The sequence below is a fragment of the Solanum verrucosum genome, unplaced genomic scaffold, assembly GCF_900185275.1.
Source record: "Solanum verrucosum unplaced genomic scaffold, falcon-dt-bn FXZP01001241.1, whole genome shotgun sequence".
Classification (NCBI taxonomy): domain Eukaryota; kingdom Viridiplantae; phylum Streptophyta; class Magnoliopsida; order Solanales; family Solanaceae; genus Solanum; species Solanum verrucosum.
Genome location: NW_026019556.1, coordinates 301,090 through 324,586, shown reverse-complemented (window position 1 = coordinate 324,586; position 23,497 = coordinate 301,090). Strand labels below are relative to the sequence as shown.

The following is a 23,497-nucleotide window of genomic DNA, read 5'->3' as shown; positions in this document are numbered from 1 at the left end:
TTCTCCACAAGTTTCCACCCACAAACAGACGGGTAAGTCGAGCACGTCAATTCCCTACTAGAGTGCTATCTAAGGAACTACGTAAGTGCAGACTCGAAAGATTGGGCAGACTCCTAGACATAGATCAATTTTCTTACAATTTGCAAAGGAGTGAGTCCACTAGGCACACACCATTTGAGTTGGCGACTAGACAACAACCTTAAACTCCACATTTGTTACCTGCCGCTTTTCATGGAAAGAGTTTGGGACCGTACCATCTTTCCAAAGAATGGGAGAAATAGTTCAACACTGCCAAGTCCGACTTAGATAAGGCAACCAAAAGGATGAAGATATTTGCTGACCGCAATCGACGTCCCACGGATTACTAAGTTGGAGACATGGTCTTGGTAAAGTTTAACCTAAGATAGTCTAAAGCACTAATGGTCGTACATTAGAACTTATTGCGATAATATGAGGTCTCGTTCAAGATCATTGCTAAGGTAGGCAAGATCTCCTACAAAGTGGAGTTACCTCCACACTTCAAAATCCATCTAGTCTTTCATGCGAGCGTTTTCAAGTCATACCATAAGGACAAAGATGATCCCAGCCAGTACTAGTCAAAATGGGCAACCATAACTATCACCGCCTCGCATGATCGAAAAATCAAGTCTATCATAGACTATCAAGCAAGAAGGAAGTGAGGACAACAAGTAAGTGCCATCTTCCTTGTACATTGGAAGGTACAATCTTCGGAGGAGGCCACATGAGAGAGATATGAACATTTCTGGCAGTTTAAGAACCGAATTCGGGAGTTCTTGCAGCAATGCGCCACACTCATTGCATCAACAGTGGGGGAGAGTGTCATGTCCCGCCACTTCACTGTTCAAATTTGGCATCGGGATAAGGGAGAAGAATCTAGAGTTGTGGAGAGGTTAGTAGAACCCTATAGAACTCCCTAGATATCAAGAAGTCTTTAAAATTCCCCAGAATTTGTAGAGAATTCTAGAATAGAACTAAAGTGTAAATATTTTAAGAACATGTAAAGTAAATAGTATTTATACTTAGGTCCTTAGGAGGTAGTATAAATAGAGGGACTCTTATTTGCAAACTGATCCAACCAAGTGTAAAGCTTTCCACAAAGTAATACAAAGCCTTCTTCCAAACCTTTCCTAGTCTTTCTTGCATTCTCTTAGCGATCTTAGTTTGAAAAGGCTTACTTGAGCTTACAAGACTGTGAAAGATTCGTGAGTAAGTTGCTAGGTGTCGCACAGAACATTAGTGAGACTCTAAGTTCGTGACACATAGCCTATGTGAAATATAGGACAAAAAAGAAAACTTGTTCTTCTATTAATAATAATAATAATCTTTTTTTCTATATTAACGTATTTAGGCAACCTATTAAATGTGAAGACATTTAATACTAGAATTTTGGTAATTTGAATGAGAATGCTTTGTGTACATTGACAATAATGATATTGAAACACAATTTAAACTTGTCCTAAGCTACAAGTGTGTTAAACTCGTTCGGGAGGATGTTCCCACTAATCGTGACTTTACAAACTGTCACCCTTTTCTTGAGGAAGTGACCTATCTCATAGAGTTCCACAAAATTTTGGTATCTATAAATGCCCACTAGTTCAAGGCTTGTCAAAGTGTAAACTTGATAAACTCAAAGATGATACATGAAGTACCCACAAAAATGGAGTTTCAATTTTTGCGGTTTGTGGCTTCGTATTTGCATTTTATTTGTAAGAGAGGAGATGAAGAGTAAATCAGGTCACACTAGGCGTGCAAATTTATTCGCACTATTTTTTCCAAATACAAAAAGAATATTGGAATCACAGAATAAATAAAGAAGAATGAGTTTATTCATAAAGATTATGAGTACAAATATGTTATCCCTTGATTCCCCTCTCATAAGATTTCTCCATGATTCAAAGGCTATTAGTGTCACTCAAACTAGGATGATGTGGACCTTCTTAGGATTTATTTGATCTTCGTGAAAGGATTTTACAGATCTGGTTAAAGTATTTGTTTGTCAAGAAGAGTGCGCCCATATCTTGATCACTTCATGAATATTTCATGAATATATGAAAATTTAGAGATGCCTAATCAAAGAAATATATTACACTTTATATAAGTGTGAGCTAGAGTTTAGGGTAACTAGTCTCAAAAAATCCTAAATGAAATTGGACTCATCTTGTAGAGTCCCACAAAATTTTGATGTCTCAAATGTCAAGTTCTTGTCGCATGAATTTTTTTGGGTCACATAGTTCACTTAATAGTCTTGCTGGATAGAGTTTTATTGGTTGAGATCTAATCAACTATTCCAGAAGAGGTCTTATGCTTAGAAATGTAGTATCTTTGTCGAAGCCAAAATCAACAAAGATCGCTCTCTAGCAAGGGACTCAAAATCATCTCCAAGCACCTTTGGGAAAGTAGTTCCACTCTCCCATCCAAACGTCGACACAAGATCCAATTTTTAAAAATCCTCAACAGTACAACATATCTGCCTTTGTAGATCTGGCGAGGCAAGAACAATGTGCTTATGCAGGCCAGCCTTGTCTACAATTTGAGCATAACATTCATTATTTACAAAAGTAGACCTCAAATTAGTAATTAGTCTTGGATTCAGTCTCGAATATTTGAAATAGAGATGTGTTGTAACAACATAACCTAGAACTATATCTCCAAGAAATTCCAAGTGCTAATAGCATCTTGGTATCTCAAGTAGCATGTAAGATCCGTGAGTTAGCGCTTTAATAAGCAACGAATCCTACTATAAAACTTGTAATGTAGCAGTGATTTCCAAGTACCGTACAATGACTAGCTTCTCAACATTCATGAGCAACTGCCTTAGGATAGGTGCATCAATAAAATCAATGTCCATCATGATCCATTTCATAAATGATAAAGTTGTTACTTCCCCGCCTGAGTTGAGGTAGGCATATATTAGTGCCTCAACCACATCAGCTACTCTCTTGCTTCTAATCTCCTACTTTACCCTACTATATATAATTTTTTACCGAAGGCAAACTCTTTGCCAAAGTTTTAAACTTGAGGATTATCCCTAGGAATGATCCCCATTTTAAGATTGAATGGTTCATTACGGATAAATCTCAGAAATTTACGATCACATCCAAGCTTGAACAATGCAACACTGAAAATTATTTTATATTTCTTAATGCTGAAAAGACCCTCTTGATGAGTTTCATAAGTCTTAAACAGTTGTAGACTGATAGCATATTTTTTTTTAAAAAGAGTCTCAAAGTTACCTAAGTGATTTCAAATGAAACTTCTGGAGGCATTTCTTTGTTGTCATCACTTCCAAAACCTTAGCAGTTGGGATAAAAAGTTTTAGTTTGCAGTGATAAAGAAGAATTCTTTTCAAGTTTATTCTGATGGCTTCCCCTATAAAGTCTAAAGGTTCTAGCACGACATATAGCTATTGGCGAAAGATTCTTGACCTAGAGAATCTTATAAATCTAAGTTATACACGTATGGCAGTGAATCTGTTCGGGTGAAGTATAACAAATTCACTGCCATACGTGTATACCTTAGAATTCATAAAATTCTCGAGGTTCTAAAATCTTCCGCAATACCTATCTGTTGTGCTACAACCTTTAGACTTTATAGGGGAAGCAGTCATGCCGAATAAACTTATAAAGAAAGCTTTTGGATCACTACAAGCTAAAACTTTGTATCCCAACTGCTAAGGTTTTGGAAGTAATGACAATAAAGAAATGCCTCTAGAAGTTACATTTAGAATCACTTGGGAAACTTGGAGACTCTTTTCTTAAATGTGATGTTAGTATACAATTGTTTAAGACTTATGAAAGTCATCACGAGGATTTTCTCAAAATTAAGAAAAATAAAATCATTTCCAATGTTACACTGTGCAAGTTTGGATGTGCTCGTAAAATATCAAAATTCATCCATAATGAACCATTCAATCTTAAAACGTGAATCATTCCTGATGATAATTCTCAAGTTCACAACTTTGATTAAGAGTTCATGTTGCCTTCAATAAAAATGTATAGTAGGCTAAGGCAAATGATTAGAAATAGTAAGAAGTAGTTGATGTGGTTGAGGCACTAATAGGTGCCTACCTGTAACATCCGACAATTTGAAGTGGCTTAGAAGGAGCTTGAAATTCGGAAATAGTCATTTTTGGAAAAATGACGAATCTGGAAATTTGGCTAAGTGTGGAAATCAAAGAGTTTTTGGCCAACTTTGAGTAGTCGTAACTCCTAACTCAGGATGAGTTAGGAGTAGTTCCAGTTATGGTTGTGAAGCTCGTGGAACGATCTTTTCAACGCCACCGAGTTTGCTCGATTCCGAGTTCGTATGAGGGAGTTATGCCCTGTAGAAGCTGGGCAGTTGGAAGGGAAATCCATCCGGAAATTTAAGGGCATTTTGGTCCTTTCACAAATTATTTATTTTGAGCTCATATTGTTGTATTAGGATGATCTTTGGATCATTTTTGTCCCATTTTTTTGAAGAGAAAGAGTTAGGGTCCTTGAGAGTGAAGAAGAGAAGAAGGAGAAGAAGAAGAAGAGAAGAAAGAGGAGAAAGGAGATCAACAAGTTTCCGTTGTGGATTTTTGTCGGGGGTGATCCCTATCAAGGTATGTGAGTTTTTCCGTGTGGGTTGATCCTTTCCCCCACACACACCAAGTTTATTCCATGCTTTGAGAAAAGATTGGGAGTTTGTTGTTGAAGTGTTGAAGTTGTTAGTTGTTAGTTGTTGTTGATGTTGTTGGTGGTGTTGTTGTTGAATTTATTGTACGTTGTGAGACATGATTGGGTCGTATATTTAAGTTGAAACCTATTGTATGTTGAGGGAATTACGATTCTAAGAGTTATGACCCTTTTAAAGTTGAATCACCATCATTCGCAGCAAATTCTGGGCTGTCGATCCCCATCCACGGACCTGACCTACGGACCGTATATCAATCGACGGTCCGTACTGGTCAACCGTCGATTGGGACAGAAGTTGGGTTATGGGGCGTCGATCTACGGTCGCGACCTACGGTCCGTGACCTGACCTAGGGACCGTAAGTCCGTACCGTAGGTCAACACTTAGTCCTTTTTTTTTTCTTAAATGAATTCTGGGGAAAAATATCTGACGCGATCCACGGACCTGCAGTACGGACCGTAAGTCCATCTACGGTCCGTCGATGGCGTCCGTAGGTTCCACCTGTGTCACCAGAAACCTGAGGTCTCAGCCAAGTTTCCCCGTTTCTTTTCTCACTTTCTCATGCAAGTTCCAAAGTATTATACCTATGTTTTATAGTAGTTTCCGACACTCCTAAGTACATCTAAGCATTCAAGGATCCCTCCTCAACATGTGATCGAATACCTGGAATTCATAATTCCGATTCAAGGAAAAATAGTCAGAAGTCAAGTAAAAGAGTTTAGAGTTTCAAGTTGAGTAAGAGTCTCAGTTTCAAGTTAAGTCATGAGTTTAAAGTTGAGTTCTTTTCTCAAAGTTATTAGGGAACTATGTATTCCCAAAGGAGTTTTAAATAAATGTTTTTACATTTAGACAAGGTTGGAAACTGAGTTTTCCAAAGGAGCCTTCGGGCTAGTTTTTGAGTAATTATCTCATATCAGCAGGAATAAATATGCTTTAAAAACATAAAAGCCAGTACGTTTTTGGGAGTAGTATCGAGCACCGAATTGGGGGAGCGTTCAAAGAACCCACAGCCCCCATAGAACCATGTTAGCCACCATGGGTAGAAAAGGATCATGCTTTTTAGATGAATCCTTTTCAGATTAGACTAGTGGATCCATTAGGCAGTTCAGGTCTTATACTTTTGGCCGGGTATAAGATGCTCTGGCAGCGTGAGGTCGATCGCTGTATCATCACTATAGCTCTTATGTAATGGTTGTCGGTTAGAGAGGCTCCCACAGCAGTTATTATATTTTCATATGCAGAGATTATTGTATTTTTATATACATCAGTTCATTATATTTCTATATACATTTCAGGCTTATTGTATCTTTGTATACATACAGAGTTTATAGCATATTTTAAACAGTCTTTCTTTATATCGCACTTGTTTTAAAATTGCCTTATATTGAAAGAAGTCAGTCAGGTTGAGTTGAATTGAGCCAGGTAAGCTATTCAGTTTCTTCTAGATTTTCCTTCTAGCCTTTGTTGCTTAGTTTTCCAGCTCGCATACTCGTACATTCCATGTACTGATGCCAGTTGGCCTGCATCATTTGATGATGCAGATTCAGGTACCCCAGATCAACTTCTGGCACGTCGTTGATCCAGCTGAGCACTCCAGAGTCAGTGGTGAGCCTCCTTGCATTTCGGAGGACTCAATTATTTTGTGTTCTTAGTTTTTGGTTTTATTAGGATGTTGCGGGGTCTGTCCCAACATCCATCTCAGTATTTTAGAGGCTTCATAGACAGACAGTCAGTCAGCTAGTTTGAGTCTCTTATATATATATATATATGTAAATATCCTATTTTGAGACTCGGGTTGCCTTATGGCCATACTTTTTATGTTAAGTTGTTTTGCAATATTGCATCGCATTGAGTTATTCTGTTGAGTTAGGTTTTCGCTGAGCTAAGAAAGCCAGGCCAAGGGTTCGCTTGGGACCAGAAATGGTCTCCGGGTGCCGGTCCCGCCCAGGGTGTAGGCTCGGGGCGTGACAAACTTGGTATCAGAGCAAAGAGTTCAAGAGTCCTAGGGAGTCTATGAAGCCGTGTCTGTAGAGTCCTAGTTATCGGTGTGAAGCGCACCACATCTATAATTGTGAGGCTGCAACATTTAGGAAGATTTCTCATTTCTTTCACACTCATTTCATGCGTTAGAGTTAATCTCTAAAGAGTTTCCTTCTAATTCACGCTGGTGCGTGTTTCAGATAGTCATGCCTCCACGAAGAGTTGGCAGAGGGCGTCTTCCCAGACGTTATGTTAATGAGCAAGAGTTACCTGATGCATCTGGAGTGCAAGATCATGGGGAAGTTTCTAATGCCGAGTTCAGAGAGGCATTAGAATGTTGAGTCAAGCTGTAACTAATCAGATTGGTCAGCAAAGGGGAGCTCGACAGGAAGGAGCTAACACTTCTAGGATTCGTGAGTTCTTGGGAATGAATCCTCCGAGTTTCATGGGTTCGAGCACTACTGAGGATCCAGAGGATTTCATTGAGGAGTTGAAGAAGATTTTTGATGTGATGCATGTGGCAGATACTAAGCGGGTTGAACTAGCTGCGTATCAGCTGAAGGATGTTGCTAGAACATGGTTTGACCAGTGGAAAGGGGGCAGAGTTGAGAATACACCACCTGCGAGTTGGGCCTGTTTTGAAGAAGCTTTCTTGGGGCATTTCTTTCCTCGAGAATTGAAAGAGGCTAAAGTACGTGAGTTCCTCACACTTAAGCAAGAGTCCTTGAGTGTTCATGAGTATAGTCTGAAGTTCACACAACTATCCCGCTATGCTCTGGAGATGGTTGCGGACATGAGGAATAGAATTAGCTTGTTTGTTGCGGGGCTGTCTCGGTTGTCAAGCAAGGAAGGTAGGGCTGCAATGCTTATCGGGGACATGGATATATCAAGGTTGATGGTTTATGTGCAACAGGTTGAGGAAGAGAAGCTGAGGGACAGAGAAGAGTTCAGAAGCAAGAAAGCTAAGATCGGGAATGAGTCCGGGCAGCAGAGAGGAAATTCAAACCGTTCCTCCTTTCAGCAAAGACAACAGGGACCTGCTCCATCATTTGCTAGAGCACCTGCACCTAAATACAGAGGTGAATTTAATGTTCAAAATTCGAAGGACGTCAGGGCTAGACCAGCACAATCTTCGGGTAGTGTGGCGCAAGGGAGTAGTAAGCCTACGGTCTGCGCCAAATGTGGTAGGAACCACTCAGGTATTTGTCGAGAGGGCTCCCTTGGTTGTTTCAAGTGTGGTCAGAATGGGCATTTCATGCGAGAGTGTCCAAAGAATAGGCAGGGTAATGGAGGCAATAAAGCACAGTCTTCTTCAGTTGTCCCACCAGGCAGGACGGTACCTAGAGGAGCTACTTCTAGTGTAGGTGGAGGAGCAAACCGCCTTTATGCTATCACCAGTTGCCATGAGCAAGAGAATTCTCCGAATGTTGTAACTGGTATGATCAAAGTCTTTGCTTTTAATGTGTATGCTTTGCTAGACCCAGGAGCAAGTTTATCTTTTGTAACTCCTTATGTTGCAAATCAGTTTGAGGTTCTTCCTGAAAGACTTTGTGAACCCTTTTGTGTTTCTACACCTATTGGGGAGTCTATTCTAGCGGAAAGAGTTTATCGTGATTGTCCTGTTTCTATCAATCACAAGAGCACCAAGGCTGATTTGGTTGAGTTAGACATGGTAGATTTTGATGTCATTCTAGGTATGGATTGGCTTCATGCTTGTTATGCATCGATAGATTGTAGAACTCGAGCAGTCAAGTTTCAGTTTCCGAATGAGCCAGTCATAGAGTGGAGTAGCAGTTCAGTAGTGCCTAAGGGTCGTTTTATTTCGTACCTTAAGGCAAGAAAGTTAGTTTCGAAGGGTTGTATCTATCACTTAGTCCGAGTTCTTGACTCTAGTGTTGAGATACCTCATTTCCAGTCAGTTCCTATAGTAAGAGAGTTTCCAGAAGTTTTTCCTGATGATCTACCCGGAATTCCTCCTGAGAGAGAAATAGATTTCGGCATAGATCTCATTCCAGATACTCGTCCTATCTCAATTCCGCCATATAGAATGGCACCAGCAGAGTTGAAGGAGCAGTTGAAAGATCTCCTAGAAAAGGGTTTCATTCGACCAAGTGTCTCGCCTTGGGGCGCTCCGGTTTTGTTTGTGAGAAAGAAAGATGGTTCCCTTAGAATGTGTATAGACTACCGCCAGTTGAATAAGGTTACCATCAAGAACAAGTACCCTCTTCCGAGGATTGATGATCTTTTTGATCAGCTTCAGGGTGCCACTTGTTTTTCAAAGATTGACCTCCGATCAAGCTATCATCAGTTAAGGGTAAGGGAATATGATATCCCAAAGACAGCTTTTAGAACCAGGTATGGTCATTATGAGTTTTTGGTCATGTCTTTTGGTTTGACCAATGCGCCCGCAGCTTTCATGGATTTGATGAATAGAGTCTTCAAACCTTATTTAGATATGTTTGTTATTGTCTTTATTGATGATATACTAATCTATTCAAGGAATGAAGAAGATCATGCTAGTCATCTCAGAACAGTTCTTCAGACTTTGAAAGACAGGGAGTTGTATGCCAAGTTCTCTAAGTGTGAGTTTTGGCTTAAGTCTGTGACGTTCCTAGGCCACATTGTGTCCGGTGATGGAATTAAAGTTGATACTCGGAAAATTGAGGCAGTGCAGAATTGGCCTAGACCCACATCTCCAACTGAAATTAGGAGTTTCTTGGGATTAGCTGGCTATTATAGAAGGTTTGTTGAAGGGTTCTCGACTATTGCATCTCCTTTGACAAAGTTGACTCAGAAGGCGGTGAAATTCCAATGGTCCGAAGCTTGTGAGAAAAGCTTTCAGGAATTGAAAAAGAGATTGATTACAGCTCCAGTTTTGACGCTACCAGAAGGTACTCAAGGTCTTGTGGTGTATTGTGATGCATCTAGAATTGGTTTGGGTTGTGTCTTAATGCAGAATGGCAAAGTTATAGCTTATGCCTCCAGACAGTTGAAGGTTCATGAGAGGAACTACCCAACCCATGACTTAGAGCTAGCTGCTGTAGTATTTGCTTTGAAGATATGGCGTCATTACTTGTATGGTGTGCATGTCGACATTTTCACTGATCACAAGAGCCTTCAATATGTGCTTACTCAGAAAGAGCTTAATCTCAGACAACGGAGGTGGTTAGAGTTACTCAAGGATTATGACCTGAGCATTCTTTACCACCCAGGTAAGGCTAATGTTGTGGCTGATTCCTTGAGCAGGTTGTCTATGGGTAGCACCGCCCATATTGAAGAAGGAAGGAGAGGGTTAGCAAAAGATGTGTACAGACTGGCATGCCTGGGAGTCAGTTTTACAGATTCCGCAGAAGGAGGAATAGCAATGACGAGCAGGGCTGAGTCATCATTAATGTCAGAAGTGAAAGAAAAGCAAGATCAAGATCCCATTTTGCTTGAGTTAAAGGCAAATGTTCAGAAGCAAAGAGTATTAGCTTTTGAACAAGGGGGAGATGGTGTATTGAGATATCAAGGTAGATTGTGTGTACCTAAGGTAGATGGACTCCAAGAGAAGGTTATGGAGGAAGCTCACAGCTCCAGATATTCCGTTCATCCAGGTTCCACCAAGATGTATCGTGATTTGCGTGAAGTTTATTGGTGGAATGGCATGAAAAAGGGCATTGCTGAGTTTGTTGCTAAGTGTCCAAATTGCCAACAAGTGAAAGTTGAACACCAAAGGCCCGGTGGTTTGGCCCAGAGGATAGAACTTCCAGAGTGGAAGTGGGAGATGATCAATATGGATTTCATCACAGGGTTGCCAAGATCTCGCAGACAACATGATTCTATTTGGGTGACTGTCGACAGAATGACAAAGTCAGCTCATTTTCTACCGGTAAAGACTACCAATACAGCAGAAGATTATGCCAAGTTGTATGTTCAAGAGATAGTGAGACTTCATGGAGTCCCAATCTCCATTATTTCAGATAGAGGTGCACAGTTTACTGCACAGTTCTGGAAATCTTTTCAGAAGGGCTTGGGTTCAAAGGTGAACTTAAGTACTGCCTTTCATCCTCAGACTGATGGGCAAGCAGAACGCACTATTCAGACCTTAGAGGATATGTTGAGGGCTTGTCTAATTGACTTCAAAGGTAGTTGGGATGATCACCTACCTCTAATAGAATTTGCCTACAACAACAGTTATCACTCTAGCATCCAGATGGCTCCATATGAAGCTCTTTATGGGAGAAGATGTAGATCTCCTATTGGATGGTTTGAGGTTGGTGAAGCACAGTTGATAGGACCAGATTTAGTTCACCAAGCTATGGAGAAAGTGAAAGTGATTCAAGAGAGGTTGAAAACGGCACAGAGTTGTCAGAAATCCTACGCTGATGTTAGGAGAAGGGCGTTAGAGTTTGAAGTAGATGATTGGGTATATTTGAAGGTTTCACCCATGAAAGGCGTTATGAGGTTTGGTAAGAAGGGGAAACTCAGTCCCCGGTATATTGGACCTTACCGCATAGCCAAGAAGATTGGCAATGTTGCTTATGAGTTGGAGTTACCACAGGAACTAGCAGCGGTTCATCCGGTATTTCACATCTCCATGTTGAAGAAGTGCATAGGCGATCCTTCATTGATCCTACCGACTGAAAGTATAAGGATCAAGGATAACTTATCTTATGAGGAGATTCCTGTTCAAATTTTAGATCGGCAAGTTCGTGGGTTGAGAACAAAGGATGTAGCCTCAGTTAAGGTCCTTTTGAGGAACCAATTTGTTGAGGAAGCTACTTGGGAAGCTGAAGAAGACATGAAGAAGAGATATCCATATCTCTTTGAATCCGCAGATCAAGGTATTAATTTCCTTCTTAGTGTTCTTTAAATTATAATGAGCCTGTCGTTATTGTTGTTGCGTTTGCATGGTTGTTTGTTGGGTGTTGAGTTGATGTTACACCCTTAGCCTTATAAGAGTAACCTCATTCGAGGACGAATGTTCCCAAGGGGGAGATATTGTAACATCCGACAATTTGAAGTGGCTTAGAAGGAGCTTGAAATTCGGAAATAGTCATTTTTGGAAAAATGACGAATCTGGAAATTTGGCTAAGTGTGGAAATCAAAGAGTTTTTGGCCAACTTTGAGTAGTCGTAACTCCTAACTCAAGATGAGTTAGGAGTAGTTCCAGTTATGGTTGCAAAGCTCGTGGAACGATCTTTCCAACGCCACCGAGTTTGCTCGATTCCGAGTTCGTATGAGGGAGTTATGCCCTGTAGAAGCTGGGCAGTTGGAAGGGAAATCCATCCGGAAATTTAAGGGCATTTTGGTCCTTTCACAAATTATTTATTTTGAGCTCATATTGTTGTATTAGGATGATCTTTGGATCATTTTTGTCCCATTTTTTTGAAGAGAAAGAGTTAGGGTTCTTGAGAGTGAAGAAGAGAAGAAGGAGAAGAAGAAGAAGAGAAGAAAGAGGAGAAAGGAGATCAACAAGTTTCCGTTGTGGATTTTCGTCGGGGGTGATCCCTATCAAGGTATGTGAGTTTTTCCGTGTGGGTTGATCCTTTCCCCCACACACACCAAGTTTATTCCATGCTTTGAGAAAAGATTGGGAGTTTGTTGTTGAAGTGTTGAAGTTGTTAGTTGTTAGTTGTTGTTGATGTTGTTGGTGGTGTTGTTGTTGAATTTATTGTACGTTGTGAGACATGATTGGGTCGTATATTTAAGTTGAAACCTATTGTATGTTGAGGGAATTACGATTCTAAGAGTTATGACCCTTTTAAAGTTGAATCACCATCATTCGCAGCAAATTCTGGGCTGTCGATCCCCATCCACGGACCTGACCTACGGACCGTATATCAATCGACGGTCCGTACTGGTCAACCGTCGATTGGGACAGAAGTTGGGGTTATGGGGCGTCGATCTACGGTCGCGACCTACGGTCCGTGACCTGACCTACGGACCGTAAGTCCGTACCGTAGGTCAACACTTAGTCCTTTTTTTTTTCTTAAATGAATTCTGGGGAAAAATATCTGACGCGATCCACGGACCTGCAGTACGGACCGTAAGTCCATCTACGGTCCGTCGATGGCGTCCGTAGGTTCCACCTGTGTCACCAGAAACCTGAGGTCTCAGCCAAGTTTCCCCGTTTCTTTTCTCACTTTCTCATGCAAGTTCCAAAGTATTATACCTATGTTTATAGTAGTTTCCGACACTCCTAAGTACATCTAAGCGTTCAAGGATCCCTCCTCAACATGTGATCGAATACCTGGAATTCATAATTCCGATTCAAGGAAAAATAGTCAGAAGTCAAGTAAAAGAGTTTAGAGTTTCAAGTTGAGTAAGAGTCTCAGTTTCAAGTTAAGTCATGAGTTTAAAGTTGAGTTCTTTTCTCAAAGTTATTAGGGAACTATGTATTCCCAAAGGAGTTTTAAATAAATGTTTTTACATTTAGACAAGGTTGGAAACTGAGTTTTCCAAAGGAGCCTTCGGGCTAGTTTTTGAGTAATTATCTCATATCAGCAGGAATAAATATGCTTTAAAAACATAAAAGCCAGTACGTTTTTGGGAGTAGTATCGAGCACCGAATTGGGGGAGCGTTCAAAGAACCCACAGCCCCCATAGAACCATGTTAGCCACCATGGGTAGGAAAGGATCATGCTTTTTAGATGAATCCTTTTCAGATTAGACTAGTGGATCCATTAGGCAGTTCAGGTCTTATACTTTTGGCCGGGTATAAGATGCTCTGGCAGCGTGAGGTCGATCGCTGTATCATCACTATAGCTCTTATGTGATGGTTGTCGGTTAGAGAGGCTCCCACAGCAGTTATTATATTTTCATATGCAGAGATTATTGTATTTTTATATACATCAGTTCATTGTATTTCTATATACATTTCAGGCTTATTGTATCTTTGTATACATACAGAGTTTATAGCATATTTTAAACAGTCTTTCTTTATATCGCACTTGTTTTAAAATTGCCTTATATTGAAAGAAGTCAGTCAGGTTGAGTTGAGTTGAGCCAGGTAAGCTATTCAGTTTCTTCTAGATTTTCCTTCTAGCCTTTGTTGCTTAGTTTTCCAGCTCGCATACTCGTACATACCATGTACTGATGCCAGTTGGCCTGCATCGTTTGATGATGCAGATTCAGGTACCCCAGATCAGCTTCCGGCACGTCGTTGATCCAGCTGAGCACTCCAGAGTCAGTGGTGAGCCTCCTTGCATTTTGGAGGACTCAATTATTTTGTGTTCTTAGTTTTTGGTTTTATTAGGATGTTGCGGGGTCTGGCCCAACATCCATCTCAGTATTTTAGAGGCTTCATAGACAGACAGTCAGTCAGCTAGTTTGAGTCTCTTATATATATATATATATATGTAAATATCCTATTTTGAGACTCGGGTTGCCTTATGGCCATACTTTTTATGTTAAGTTGTTTTGCAATATTGCATCGCATTGAGTTATTCTGTTGAGTTAGGTTTCCGCTGAGCTAAGAAAGCCAGGCCAAGGGTTCGCTTGGGACCAGGAATGGTCTCCGGTTGCCGGTCCCGCCCAGGGTGTAGGCTCGGGGCGTGACACTACCTCAACTTGTGTGGGGAAGTAGCGGCATTACCATTTATGAAATGGCTTTGGTTGCACAGTGATTTTGTCGATGCACCTATGCCAAGACACTTCCCTGTGAATTCTGAGAAACTAGTTAATGTCTAGTACTTTGAATCCCTACTACATTTCAAGTTCAATTATCCTTTAGTGCTTGTTTAAGCTCTAACTCAAGGATCATACATGCTACTTTAGATTCCACGATGATGTTAACGTTCGGAGTTTCTTGGAGATGTAGTTCTAGATTAAGTTGTTACAACATATCTCTATTTTAAATTTTTGAACTGACTCCATGACTAATTACTGATTTGAGGTTTGCTTCTTTAAACAATGAATGATATGCTCAATTTGCATGTAAGGCTGGCCTGAACAAGCACCTTCTTCATGCATTGCCAAATATACAAAAGCAGATATGTTGCACTGTTGAGGATTTTTGAGAAATTGGATCTTGTGCCCATATTCGTATGGGAGGCTGAAACTACTTCCCAAATGTGCTTGGAGATGTTGTTGGGTCCATTGTTTGTGCGATCTTTGTTGATTCTAGCTCCAACAAAGATACTAATATATTTATAAACATAAGACCTCTTTTGGGACCGTTGATTACACCTCAAACAATAAAACTACAGCCAACAAGAGAGTTTAGTGAACTATGTGACCATAAAGGTTTTTTAAAAAAGAAATCAGTTTCTTCATGAGACAAGAACTCGACATTCGTAGATATCAAAATTGTGTGGCACTCTACCAGATGAGTCAAATTTTAGTTAGGATTCTTGAAAACTACTCCTAGCTTACACTATATAAAGGGTAATATATCCCTTAGAGAGGGATCTTCAAAATTTCATAAATTCATGAAATATTTACAAAGGTATCAAGATGTGGGTGGACTCTTCTTGATAACCAAATACTTCAAAAAAAGATCCACAAAAACCTCTTTACATGGATATCAAATAAAATTCATTTAAACTGCAAATTATCCTACAAAAGAATCAAGAGAGAGACATAATTGTACCCAAACTGTTAATTAATAAAATATTCTTGTTTCGTCATATTTATATTGTGGTTGGAGTTAATATTCCATATATAAGATTTGTTGCAAACAAATTTTTGTCTCCTAGAATCCTAACTAAAATTTATAATTTGTTTTGGGGTTTGATTATTTCGATCGGAGTTGATTAATTGGTGTGAATTCATTCGACATTGAAGAAAAAAAATGAATATTCATTGATCAAATCATTCACTCCATAGTCTGAAAGATCTTTTGTAGAAATTAATTAATCAAACGAGAATAAAGATAGATCAAGTGCCTTTGGGTTCATCTCATACCTTCTATGTAATTTTTATCTCCCAACAGCATGGAGATGCACACACAAGATTTGTTGAAGTTTGATTTAAAATAATGAGAATGACCTCAAACAGTATAATAGGCATTGTTCATATATATATGATGACTAAATTTTAAATAATTAATAGGCTAGACTTTCCTTGGTTTTAGCTCAAGGGTATTATTGTAACTAGCTTAGGTTAGTTAACTATTATTATAAATAGTAGAAACTAGGGTTTATTTTAAGAGTTGGTGTTTGAATGAACATTTTATATTTAGGCTTCTTTGTGAGTTTGAAGAAACCCTCATATTTGTTCAATTGAACCCTCTTGATTACTTAGGTTAGTCTTCACTTGTATGAGTTTAATTTCATTTCACCCTTAGATTTTATTCTAGTAATTAAATGTCTTTAGTTGCTAGACCGTCTTTTTTTACTTCTAAATCTCTTTCTTTCTTTTTGTTTCTTAATAGTATATTTTGTTTGCTTGATTGTGGTTCACTTTATTGTTCTTGCGTCTAGAATTACATCAATTGATATTTCTCCCTCTTCCTTTCTATTTCTAAGCCATATATATTGCTTTCTTGATTGTGGTATTAGGTAAGTCTATCCTTCAAGGCATAAATAGAAGAAGTCCCTAGATTTTTGCCACCACTGGAAATTGTACTTGATACCTCATGGTTCTCAAACTTACTTCCTTGACGACCAGGTAATGTTTTGATTGAATGCTAAAAAATTATATTTCTGATGCAAAAGGAATTTTCCTCTAGTGAAGAATATATTGAATTGCCTATTTATTATGTTCCATGAACCCTACTATTCTAGGTAGGTATTAGTTGAATTTTGGTGCACCTCCCATCTGTGAAGTTCTTTATGTCTTCATGATTTAATTATTAGATTAAAGTAGTGTAGGGATTGGAAGTTTAACTTATACGTGTCACCTATGCATCCATTCCTCCTCGCCTTGATCAAAAAAAACCAAGAGAATTGATCCCAACTAGCTTAGAATTGACACATAGTTGTTGTTTATATCAATAATTTTTTGACAAATGCCTTTATCATAACTTCCACATAATGCCTAATAATGTAAACCTTTTATACTAGTATGATCAATATATTGCTAGCTTTGCTATTCGCTTAAAATTTGCTTAATTTGGTATTTAATTACTTAGCATTGGGTGATGCAGTGGGTGTGCATGAGTTAGTATTGTCCAGATACCTAATGCAAAGTGTCACTTGGCTTGACCACAGTGATCCATAACTTATGTAAAAATATAGGACATAAAAGAAAACTTGTTAGCATTGTGTGTTGTTGTAACATCCGGCAATTTGAAATAGCTATGAAGAAGCTTAGAATTGGAAATAGTCATTTTTGGAAAGAAATAAAAATCTGGAAATTTGGGCAAGTATGGGAAAAAAATGAGTTTTTGGTCAACTTTGAGTAGTCATAACTCCTAGCTCAGAATGTGTTAGGTGAATTTCTAGTTATGTTTGGAAAGCTCTTGGAATGATCTTTCCAACGCCGCCGAGTTTGCTCGATTCCGAGTTCATATAAGTGAGTTATGCCCTTTGGAAGTTGGGTTGTTGGCACAGGGCAGTTTAGTCCGAATTTGTAAGGGTATTTTGGTCTTTTCCCTAACCATTTCTTTTCATTATATTAAGGGTCTAGACTGATTTTAAATCAGTTTTCCCTTTTTAAAAAGTGAGGGTTAATGCTTTGAGAGAGAAGAGGAGAAGGAGAAGAAGAAGCAAGGTTCGTAGAGATCGTCGTGGATTTCGTCGGGGGTGATCCCTATTAAGGTATGTGAGATCATAGTGTTGGGTCGGTTCATTCCCCCACACGCCAACTTGTTTTAATTCCGAGAAAAGATTGGTTGTGTTTGTTGAAGTTTGTTGTTGTGGTTGTTGAAGTTGTGGTTGTGTTGTTGAAATTTCTTGTTGGTTTGGTGCATGTTTCCAGTTGTGATTTCGAGTTGAATCTATTGTATATTAAGGGGTTTTATGATTCTCAGTATTTGGGGCTGGAACCTTTGAAGTTAAGAAGGTTTAGAGTTGGAAAAACAAAGGAGAAAAGTCGGATTTTCGGGGGAATAGGCTGGGGCGTCGCGCCAGCCAGTGCCCCCCAATAGGGGTTCTGAAGTTTCCCCCTTGGGGTGGCACGCCTTGCAGAGCACCCAGCAGGCCCCTCTGAAGTCTGAAGGCTGGCGCCTTGCGCCTCTCAGAGTGCCAAGGACGCCAATCCTTCCCATTCCTTCCCCATTTTTTCATACATGTTCCTTGGTAATGTACCTATGTTTTATAGTTGTTTTCAACACTCTAAGGTACATCTAGACATCCCGAACTCATCCATAAACATGAGATCATTACCCTTGAATCCATAATACAATTCGAGGAAAGTTAGGATCAAAGTCAAGTGAAGTTAGAGTCAAGCTTAGAAGTTAAGAGGTAAGTCAAAGCAAGTCTTTAAAGTTTTTCAAGAGTCTTTATTGAACGTTTTAACTTCATTTTTAGGCTCAAGTTTCAAGTTAAGTAAAGAGTATAGAGTTTTAAGTTAAGTAAAAAATATAGAGTTTCAAGTTAAGTGAAGAGTATAGAGTTTCAAGTTAAGTAAAGAGTATAGAGTTTCAAGTTAAGTAAAGAGTATAGAGTCAAGTTCATTTCTCAAAAGTTATTAGGGAACTAAGTATTCCCAAAGAAGTTTATAAATGTTTTCACATTTAAGATGAGGAGAAACTGAGATTTTCCAAAAGAGTTTTGAGCAGTTTGAGTACTATCTCTTTTGAAGAAAAAGATGAGTTTTGCGAAAGAGTTTCTAAAACATGTATAGTATGACAACCAAGTATGTCATCAATGTTCAAACAGTATGGTCTCTAGATATACCATAAATGTTTATGCAGTATGACTTCCCGAGTCATCAATGATCATATTAAAATATGGTTTTGATATGTTCTTTTTAGAAAGAGTTTTCAAGAGCAGTTACCTCTTTTAAGAGGGTAGTTTGAGCAATTAATTCAAACTAAAGAAAGATGTGTTTAAAACACTTATGAGCCAAAGTATTTTTGGGAGTAGTCTTGAGCACCGAATTGGGGACGCGAGTTCATATTAACTCAACCCTCTATAAAAACCATGTAGCCAACATGGGATTTAACGGGTCATACTTTTTAGATGATCACGTAGGTTAAGCTAGTGGATCCACTAAGTTAAAGTCAAAGTAGTTCTATATGACAGCAGAGAATTGGACAGTCTTGCAGCGTGATGGTAACAACGTTGTATCACCACTTAGGCTCCTAGTGGTGGTTGTCGGTTAGAGAAACTCCCACAATAGAAATTGCATGGTTCCTCGAGGGGTTCTGCTTAGTATGGATGGGGGTATGGGACTTCATTCATGCATTGCACAAGTAGACTTTGAGAGGGAGCATGGTATTTTTTATGATATTATAAATATGATTTTTGACGTCATGTTTTAAATAGTTTGACAAACTTTATATATTGCATGTGTCTTATTGCTTTATATTGAGTTCAGTTACTCAAGAGTTGATTAGAGTCAAGGTAAGTTCTATTTTGTATCCCTTTCAAGCTTAAGTTGTTGTTTAGCTGTCCAGCTCGCATACCCGTACATTTCATGTACTGATGCCAGTTGGCCTGCATCTTATTATGATGCAAACGCAGGTACCCAGGATCAGCATCCAGCACGTCGTTGATCCAGTTGAGCACTCCAGAGTCAGTGGTGAGCCTCCTTGCATTCCGGAGGACTCTGTTATTTCATTTTTCCTAGTTTTGTTTTATTAGGATGTTGCGGGTCTGTCCCAACATCCATCTTAGTATTATAGAACCTTCATAGACAGTCAGTCAGTTAGTTTTGAGTCTCTCATCTATGTATATATATAAATATTCTATTTTGAGACTCGAGTTGCCTTTTTGGCCAGATTTTATCAGTTAGGTTGTTTTATGACCTTTCATTGCATGTAATTATTATGTTGAGTTAAGGTTTCCGCTGAGTTAAGTAAGCCAGGCCAAGGGTTCGCTTGGAGGCCAACAATGGTCTTCGAGTGTCGGTCATGTCCAGGGTGTAGGCTCAGGGCGTGACAGTTGCAGTGAGTGTGTAAGAGTTGTTATTGTCCAGATACCTAATGCAAAGTGTTACTAGGCTTGGACCGCAGTGATCTATAGCCTATGTAAAAATATAGGACATAAAAGAAAACTAATAATCTTTTTTCTATATTAAAGTATTTGGGAGACCTATTAAATGTTGAGACATTTAATACTAGAATTTTGGTAATTTGAATGCGTATGATTTGTGTACATTGACAACATTGATATTGAAACCCAATTTAAACTTGTCCTAAGCTAGAAAGTGTGTTGAGCTCGTTAGGGAGGATGTTCCCACTAATGGTGGCTTTCCAAATTGTCATACTTTTCTTCAGGAAGTGTCTCATCTCATAGAGTTCCACAAATTTTTGGTGTCTATAAATGCCCCCTACTTCAAGGCTTGTGGGAGTGTAAACTTGTTAAACTCAAAGACGATACTTGAAGTACCCACAAAAATGGAGTTTCAATCTTTGCGGTTTGTGGCTTCAGATTCGCATTTGATTTCTGAGAGAGGAGATAAAGGGTAAATTGGGTCACACTGGGCGTGCCAATTTATTTGCAATATTTTTTCTCAAATAAAAAATATATATTGCAACCACATAATAAATAAAAAAGAATGACTTTAGTCATAAAGAATGTGAGTACAAATATGTTTATCCCTTGATTCCTTTCTCTTAAGATTTCTCCGTGATTCAAGGGATGTTAGTGTCACTCAAACTAAATATGATGTGGACCTCCTTAGGATTTATTTGATCTCCGTGAAAGGGTTTTATGGATCTTGTTAAAACATTTGGTTGTGAAGAAGAGTGCACCTACATCTTGATTAGTTTATGAATTTTCCATGAATATATGAAATTTTAGAGATGCCTATTCAAGGAAATACATTACACTTTAAATAAGTGTGAGCTTGAGTTTAGGGTAAGTAGTCTCCAAGAACCTTAAATGAAATTGGACTCATCTTGTAGAGTCCCACATAATTTTGATGTATCACAAATGTCGAATTTTTGTCCCATGAATTTTTTTTGGGTCTCATAGTTCACTTTACTGTCTTGTTGGATAGAGTTTTATTGTTTGATCGACTATTCCAGAAGAGGTCTTATGCTTAGAAATGTAGTAGCTTTATAGAAGCCAGTATCAACAAAGATCACACTCTAGCAAAGGACTCAATAATATCTCCAAGCACATTTGGGAAAGTAGTTTCACTCTCCCATTTAAACGTGGACACAAGATTCAATTTCTCAAAATCCTCAACAGTACAACATCTATGCCTTTGCATATTTGGCAAGGCATGAAGAATGTGTTTATGCATGCTAGCCTTAACTGCAGATTGAGCATAACATTCACTATTTACAAAAGTAGACCTCAAATAAGTAATTAGTCTTGGATTCAGTCTCGAATATTTGAAATAGAGATGTGTTGTAATAACATAACCTAGCACTACATCTCCAAGAAATTCTAAGTGCTAGTAACATCTTGGTATCTCAGGTAGAATGTAAGATCTATGAGGGAGCACTTTAACAAGCAACGAAGGGTCATGAAACTTGTAATGTAGCAGTGATTTCCAAGTACCGTACATTGACTAGCTTCTCAGCATTCATGATTAAGTGCCTTAGGATAGGTGCATCAATAAAATAAATGTCCATCGCCATCCATTTCATAAATGATAAAGTTGCTACTTCCCCGCCTAAGATGAGGTAGGCACCTATTAGTGCCTCAACCACATCAGCTACACTCTTGCTTCTAATCTCCTACTTTACCCTACTATACATTTTCACCGAAGGCAAACTCTTTGCCAAAGCTTTAAACTTGAGAATTATCGTTAGGAATGAGCCCCATTTTATGATCGAATAGTTCATTACGGATAAATCTCAGAATTTTACGATCACATCCAAGCTTGAACAATGTAGCATTGAAAATGATTTTATTTTTCTTAATGCTGAAAAGACCTTCATGATGATTTTCATAAGTCTTAAACAGCTGTATACTGATAGCATCTTTGAGAAAAGAGTCTCCAAGTTACCCAAGTGATTCCAAATGAAACTTCTGGAGGCATTTCTTTGTTGTCATCACTTCCAAAACCTTAGAAGTTGGGATAAAAAGTTTTAGTTTGCAGTGATAAAAAAAAAAAAATTTCAATTTTATTCGGCATGATTTCTTCCCCTATAAAGTCTAAAGGTTCTAGCACGGCAGATAGTTATTGGTGAAATAGTCTTAACTTTGAGAATCTTATAAATTCTAAGGTATACACGTATGGCAGTGAATCTGTTTGGGTGTAGTATAACAGATTCACTCCCATATGTGTATACCTTAGAATTCATAAGATTCTCGAGGTCAAGAATCTTTCACCAATAACTATCTATCGTGCTACAACCTTTAAACTTTATAGGGGAAGCAATCATGCTAAATAAACTTGGAAAGAAAGCTTTTGGATCACTGCAAACTAAAACTTTGTATCCCAACTGCTAAGGTTTTGGAAGTAATGACAACAAAGAAATGCCTCCAGAAGTTTCATTTGGAATAACTTGGGAAACTTGAAGACTATTTTCTCAAATGTGATGTTAGTATACAACTGTTTAAGACTTATGAAAGTCATCACTAGGGTTTTCTCAGAATTAAGAAAACTAAAATCATTTCCAATGTTACACTGTGCAAGTTTGGATGTGCTCGTAAAATATTAAAATTTATCCGTAATGAACCATTCGATTTTAAAGCATGAATCATTCCTAATTCTGAAGTTCACAACTTTGATGTGGTTGTAGGCCAAGGCAAACGAATAGAAATAGTAAGAAGTAGTTGATGTGGTTGGGGCACTAATAAGTGCCTACCTCAACTCGTGGGGAAGTAGCGACTTAATCATTTATGAAATGGATTTGGTTGAACATTGATTTTGTCGATGCACCTATGCCAAGACACTTCCCTGTGAATGTTGAGAAGATAGTTAATGTCTGGTATTTTGAATCCCTGCTACATTACTAGATCCATGATCCTTCACTGCTTGTTGAAGCTCTAACTCAAGGATCATACATGCTACATGAGATTCCATGATGATATCAACGTTCGGAATTTCTTGGAGATGCAGTGCTAGATTATGTTTTTACAACACATCTCGATTTTAAATATTCGTACTGACACCATGACTAATTACTGATTTGAGGTCTGCTTCTTTAAACAATGAAAGATATGCTCAATATGCAGTTAAGGCTGGCCTGCACAAGCACCTTCATCATGCCTTGCCAGATCTACAAAGGCACATATGTTGTACTATTGAGGATGTTTGAGAAATTAGATCTCGGGTCCACGTTCGTATGGGAGGCTGAAACTACTTTCTCAAAGGTGCTTGGAGATATTGTTGGGTCCGTTGTTTGTGCGATCTTTGTTTATTCTAGCTTCAACAAAGATATTAATACATTTCTAAAGATAAGACCTCTTCTGGGACTGTTGATTACACCTCAAACAATAAAACTCTAGCCAACAAGAGAGTTAAGTGAACTATGTAACCAGAAACGTTATTTAAAAAAGAAATCAATTTCTTCATGAGATAGGAACTCGACATTTGTAGACATCAAAATTGTGTGGGACTCTACCAGATGAGTCCAATTTCAGTTAGGATTCTTGAAAAGTATTCATAGCTTACACTATATAAAGGGTAATATATCCCTTAGAGAGGGATCTTGAAAATTTCATAAATTCATGAAATATTTACAAAGATATCAAGATGTGGGTGGAATGTTCTTGATAACTAAATTCTTCAAAAAAAACGAAATCCACCAAAACCTCTTTACATGGATATCAAATAAAATTCATTTTAGCTGTGAATTATCCTACAAAAGAATCAAGAGAGGGACATAATTGTACCCAAACTATTA

The 23,497-nt window shown here is 38.5% G+C and overlaps 4 pseudogenes; 2 read left to right on the top strand and 2 right to left on the bottom strand.

Moving 5' to 3' along the window:
* Positions 1–2,326: 2,326 nt before the first annotated feature.
* On the bottom strand, positions 2,327–3,301 carry LOC125815193 (endoribonuclease Dicer homolog 2-like; annotated as a pseudogene).
* Positions 3,302–3,479: 178 nt separating this feature from the next.
* On the top strand, positions 3,480–14,472 carry LOC125815107 (endoribonuclease Dicer homolog 2-like; annotated as a pseudogene).
* Positions 14,473–20,775: 6,303 nt separating this feature from the next.
* On the bottom strand, positions 20,776–21,725 carry LOC125814998 (endoribonuclease Dicer homolog 2-like; annotated as a pseudogene).
* A 156-nt stretch (positions 21,726–21,881) lies between these two features.
* On the top strand, positions 21,882–22,909 carry LOC125814902 (endoribonuclease Dicer homolog 2-like; annotated as a pseudogene).
* Positions 22,910–23,497: the final 588 nt, after the last annotated feature.